This window comes from Tenrec ecaudatus, chromosome 9 (genome assembly GCF_050624435.1).
Source record: "Tenrec ecaudatus isolate mTenEca1 chromosome 9, mTenEca1.hap1, whole genome shotgun sequence".
NCBI classification, from domain to species: Eukaryota; Metazoa; Chordata; class Mammalia; order Afrosoricida; family Tenrecidae; genus Tenrec; species Tenrec ecaudatus.
In genome coordinates, this window is record NC_134538.1 from 48245984 (window position 1) to 48251983 (window position 6000).

Here is a 6000-nt window from a genome sequence, read left to right on the forward strand (position 1 = left end):
TACGCAAGGGCCCGGCAGCCGACCGTCCGTCCGTCCGTCCGTCGGCGGCCGGCCCGCAGCAGTCGCCGCAGAAATGCACCGCCCCTCAGAGCCCGAGCCTGCGGGGCGGCCTCGCAGGCGCCCACCCAGCTTGGCGCAGCCACCGGGCGTTTCCCGAGCGGCAGGGGCTTTTCCACGCCAAGCATCCCACTTGGGAGCCACGCGCAAGGCCTGCAAAGGGCCGGGCGCGAGCGCCACCGCCCGCCACCCCCTGCCCGCCGACGGGGGCACGACCGGGCCCGGGTGCCCTTGTGGCCCACTGGACTCCGGCCGACCACCCGACAGAAGGCCCCGCCGGCCCCTGGAGCAGAAGCGGCGTCCTCCCGCGACCCTCTGGGGTTACAGCCAGGACGCGGGGCCGACTCGACGGTAAAGAGGGCCAAGGCGAGTTGAGCCCCCTCCTGTCCGCGTTAGCGCCCCTCACCCTCCCCTCAGGCCAGGCGCTTGCGGGACGGGAGAAGTCGGGAGCGCCACAGCCGAGGCGGCCCCTCCCTTTGGCTTGGACTGAGGGGCCGATGCCTCGACGACGTCGGCCAAGTCACGTGCATTCGTCCCTTCAGGCCCTCGGGGGCCTGGAAAGCAGCCGCGGTGAGGCCTCGGGCTGCTTCACCTTGGCCACCTCCGCCACCTGCAGGGTCCCTGACCCCGCAACCCCGCCCCAAGCCCACCTCAAGGCGTTGGTCTCCGCCCTCAGCCGCCGCCCGCACCTTCTCCGGTGCGAAACCGAGTCGCACGTGCCCGGCTAGCCACCCGCGCGCGCGACCCTACCTGACCGCCCCGGTCCCAGAACTCCCGCTCCAGGGCCACGCCAAAGTGTGAAGCCACGTGATCTCCTCGCACGGGAGCGGGGGGGCGGGGGGCGTGCGCGCGGAGACTCGAGCGCTCGAAGACCTTGATGACTCCGCCTTAAAGGAGACGCGCCCGCGGCCGTCGTGGCGCTCGTCGAGTCCTCGCCGCCAGCAGCCCCGCCCAACCCAGGCCGCCAACCCTTCCCTCAATTAGTGCAACTAAGACTCCTCTCAGGGGGCGCTGCTCAGCACCTACGCTTCGGGTCTCACGTCGACGGCTCGAGAGAAAGGGGTCTTCCAGTCCCCGGAACTCCCTTCTGTGTGGTCCGTGCCCTTCGGGACCGACACCCGAGGCCAGAGAGTCGGCAGAGCCGCTAAGAAACCCCACAGACCGCCCCCAGAGGGCTGCGGCGCCTTTAAGCCCAAAGGCCCTGAGTCACGCGGAGGTTCCCTGCCCCCCGCGCCACACACCCCTCCACGAGGCCCCACGCCCGCGGGCACGTGACCTGCGCCCCGCCCGGGACTCGCGCGCTTCGGGCGCGGGCGCGGGGGGTGGGGGTACCGTGGCGCCGGCCGGCCTAGCGTGCGCGCGGACCGTTAGCTGCCGGGACCCGGACTGCGGCCCCGCCCAGCCCCGCCCAGGCGGGCGGCAGGCAGCGCTTACCAGCTGGAACGCCATGGGGCCGGTGTGGCCCAGCGGGACAGACGGGCCGCCGGCGGGCAGGCGCGCCGAGGGGCACGCAGACACGTGGGCACTATCTTTGCAGCGAGACGCAGCTCCGCACCCCCCCGGGCCGCTTATAAAGCCCCGTGGAGCCGCCCCCCCAGCCGGATGCGAGGCACCTGTGTCTGCCCCGCCCGGGCCCTCCCCTCCCCCCTCCCGCCCTCGCCCCGGCCTGCCCCGCCCCTACCAGCGGGCCGTGCGGAGGGCCCGGCCGGCGGCCGCCCACCCGGTGCTGGACGCGGGCACGAGGGCGGCCTGAGCACGGACTTCGGAGCCGCAGCTGGCCACAGTCACTCCCAGCCTGCCTAGGGAGCCCCAAACCTGAGCGGGCCACTCACCGCGTGACCCCAGTCAAGTCGCTTACTTCTTCCCAGTCTCAGTTACCACCTTTACGCAATCAGTCGCGGGTTACCAGGCTCTGCGACCCGGGGGAGATGGGTTGCTTGTTAGTCTCACCCTGCGCCCACGTTCCTCCTTCCACGGAGCCCGCCGGGGAACAGTGCCAGCCCCGCGCCCCCTGTCCGACCCTTCCTGCAGGGGCTCAAGCAGGTGCGCGGTGCCCGCCCCTTAGACTGGCTGCTTTTTGCGCTGGAGAGGCGGGCCTAGAGGAACTGGAAAGTTCCCAAAGAAACCAGGGTCCTCTCGGACCGCAGTTCCCTAGGGGGGGGTGGGGGTGTTGAAATTGTTTCTGACGCATCTGTCTCCCGACTGTGATAGGAGACTCGGCAGAGAGCAGGGTGGAGGCCACAGGCCTGCTGCTGGGGAAGCCCTCCAGAAACTTAGGGGACAGAGACAACACTGGGCTGGGCAGCTGAGGGAAAGGCGCCCTGGGGGCAGGAGCAGACCAGAAGCGCAGAGGCGGCGATGGCATTCCTGGAGGGGTGACCAAACAAGGGAGGAGAGAGGTGCTGGGAAGGGCTGCTCGTTCTGACTAGGGCGGAGGAAAATGCGTGTTGATCATGAAAGCAGGGAGCTTCAGGACAATTTGTGGAGGACCTTTATTTTGCAGGCAGCAGAAAACTAAAGAATTCTATGAGATTGGTAGTATCAGATCTCATTTTAAATGTCCCTGGAGCATTAGTAGAGGATAAACAATTACAGTCTCAGAAACCCATGGAGGGTCGCTATGAATCAACATTGACTGGCTGCAGAGCGAGAACCTGGAAAAAATTGGGGGGGGGGGGGAGAGACACGACTGTCATTGCTGTTTTATACGGGTTATATCATAGTCATGTGCTTTAATCACTGGCTCAAAGCGCTGCTCCTGGCAGTTCGGAAGATAGGCTAGCAACTGGCTGGCAGGCAGGGGAGACCAGGCGAGGTGCTCCCTGGGGTAATGGAGGGAGAGCACCTAGGTGGTCTAGCCTCCTGTTTCAGTAGAATTAATGGTACGTGGTAAGAAGAGATGCTGGCGTAGAAGTCCGTAAGATAACTCAGAGAGACCAGTCTCCATCCACCAATCTTCACCTTCCTGCTAAAGCTTCTTGGAGTTGCTGGGGGTCATGGGCAGGGAGGATGGGGCCTGAAGGGCCAGGTTAGGGGGTGGCCCTGGCACCCCCAGCCACTAGCCACAGTCCTTAAGGTAGCCAATCCCAGTGCTCTCCTGGTTAATTCTCCCCCCCCTTCTTTCCTGGCGAGCCCCCTGCCCCCAGACCTACCCTTACCCAAGCAGCACAGAGCACTTTCCTTGTCCTGCGGACAGAAAAGCTGGAAATACAGGTTGGTTTGTTCAATGTGAAATCTCCCCAGTTCTAAATTTGGTCACTAATTCGGATGAAGATCGAAGTCCAACATATCCAGGGGCCCCATGCAGCTGCCCATTTGTGACCCCTTATTCCTCGGTCTCCTTCCTGACCTCTACGCTGGCCATTATTTAAGTTTTCAGGAAGGAGACCGAGAGACAAATGACTGGGAACACTATTCATATTTCAGAATCCCCAGTCTTAAGAAAATGAAGACATCTTTCACATGGCTTACAACAAATTTCTGCTGCCTAAAATTCCATGTTGCAGGAAATAATCATGGCTAACTTTTGTAGAGCACTTACTGTATACTTGGCACAGTTGCGAATGCTTTAGAAGTGCTTGACAATGAAGAAACTGAAGCTCAAAGAAGTTAAGTAACTTGACCAAGGCCTCTGAGCTAGGCGTGGGAGGGCTTGGAGGTAAACCCAGACAGACTTCTGTTTCCAGAAGCTGCAGTCTTAACTAGAGAAGAAAACATCTGACCTTTTACATTTATGTTCAAGCTTCCTTGTGTCTGATCCCAGAGCTCACTGTAAATGCTAGTGCAAACACAATCATGGCCTCAGGTATTGGGGACTCTGCTTCCTGCCCACAAGTTTCCAGGCCTGCAGGTCTCACCATGCTTCTGACTCGAAGGTGTCCTCAACCCACAGGCCAGGGTGCAGGGAGGCAGAGGTGGACAGTAAATGACTTGGTCAAGTTCCCACAGCTGGTCAGTGGCAGGAACAAACAGGCAGCTTTATCCATTCTCCCAGTCAACAAACAGCCTTTGAGCCCAGCTAAGCCTGGCACCATCTCTACAGTCAAGCCCAGATTTACAATACAGGTTTTAAGTATAACCGCAATTAGTTGGACTAGATTTTAAACACACGTCATCATAGAGCAGCAGTTCTCAACCTGTGGGTCGTGACCCCGAATGACCCTTTCAGAGGGGTCGCTTGATTCATAACAGTAGCAAAATTACAGTTGTGAAGTAGCAACGAAAATAATTTTATGGTTGTGGTCACTACAACATGAGCAACTGTATTAAAGGGTGTCGGCATGCGGGAGGTTGCGAACCGCTGTCCCAGAGAGACAGGAAGGGTTCTATAGTCCTTTATGTGCATAGGTCTTCAGTGTTCCCCAGAAGGCAGAAGGCTGAATGGCTAAAAGGAAATAATTCCTTGGTTGCAAAAGGCCAGAGGGGGGATTCTCTTAGGAACACAGGCCCTCAAAGTAAAGTGGAAACACCATTTCTGCTCGAATTCTGCCACACTCTACAAAAGAGCAATATGCTCCCATGGGGGGGGGGGGCAATGTGTGTGTGTGTTCTTTTAAGTAGGATAAAAGGGTGGGTCAGCCCCACCCTCTATCAGATACAAAAATAGTCACTGAAAATGGAATACTTGGACATTTTTAGAAGAAAATATGTTACCATGTTTCCCCCAAAATAAGACACTGTCTTATATTTATTTTTCCTCAAGAAGATACACTTTGGCTTATTTTCAGGGAATGTCTTGTTTTTATTAAGTATGGTACAACAATCTCCATTTATTCAAATATAGTTAAGTCGTTGTCTTCTGGAACATCGGCCCACAGTCTGAGCCACAGCTTGCCTTCTTCCCCGAGAGGGCACGCAATACCTGAAGCAGAGCCTCCTGCTCCTCACTTCACTGAGGAGCCTTCTTACACCTTCTATGTCTCCCTGGATGCCTCAGCTTGCAGCGAGCACAGAACCACCTGGACCTGCAGGGGGAGCCAACCTTGTTGAAGGGGCTGCCGGTATCTCCCTGGTCACCTCCAAGAAGACAGCAGCTGTCACGACGGAGCAAATGAGAAGGGCTGCCCGTCTTTGTGACTGCTCCGCGCTGGTACACTGCATAGCCACGCCGCCTATCACTATGTCTTATTTTCGGGGGATGGCTTATATTGCACAAATGCTTAGAAAATTCTGCTGCGACTTATTTTATGGGTATGTCTTGTTTGTGGGGAAACACAGTAGCTGCCTCACTCCACACAGTATCTGAGCAATTTGTCCATGTTGTGTGCTTCCCTTTTTTAATTGCTAAGTAGTATTTCACTGTAGGCATGCGGTGGATAGACCACCATTTGTTCAACCATTCTCCTGCTCATTGATATTCAACTGGTTTCCAACTTGGAGTCTCTTCTGAATAAAGGTGCTATGATTATTCTTTATGTGAGGTTCAGCAATGTCAACTTAAGTTGACGGACTTGCCAGGTGGCAAAAAAGGTTAAGTGTTCAACTGCTAGCCAGAGGTTGGCACTTCAAACATACCCAGTGGCACTTCAGGAGCCTGGCCTGGTGGTCTGCCTCAGAAAGGTCATGGCCTTGGAAAATATCGAGCAGTTCTGCTCTGCACACTTGGGGTCACCATGACCCAGAGTCAACTTGACGGCAACTAGCAACAAGTTGAAGATATGCCATGATCCCAACATCCCCTCCACACACACTAGTTAAGTGTGTTCAAGGAAACATGTATGTATAAAATGAGGTGTGGGTAAAAAATGCCTATGGGTTGTCCATAATTATAAAAATAAAACAATTTTCATTTCTCACCACAGAAGAAGTGAGCAATATATTGTGGTATGGTCACACACCATGGGAAAATACATACAATTCAAATAAGTCTCCATGTATTAACATGAATGCCTCTCAATAATTTAGTGAAGGAAATAAAGGTTTAGGAAAATAAACACCCTAAGA

The 6000-nt window shown here is 56.6% G+C and overlaps 1 protein-coding gene across 2 annotated transcripts in view; it reads right to left on the reverse strand.

The window, feature by feature from the left end:
- CPEB1 (cytoplasmic polyadenylation element binding protein 1) overlaps positions 1 to 1229 on the reverse strand; it is a 108521-nt gene extending 107292 nt beyond the window's left edge. For both annotated transcript variants that reach the window (XM_075558043.1, XM_075558042.1), the window contains exon 1: positions 808 to 1229. The gene's annotated coding sequence lies outside the window, so the exon portion shown is untranslated. The remainder of the gene's footprint in view (positions 1 to 807) is intronic.
- Between the last annotated feature and the right edge of the window lie 4771 nt (positions 1230 to 6000).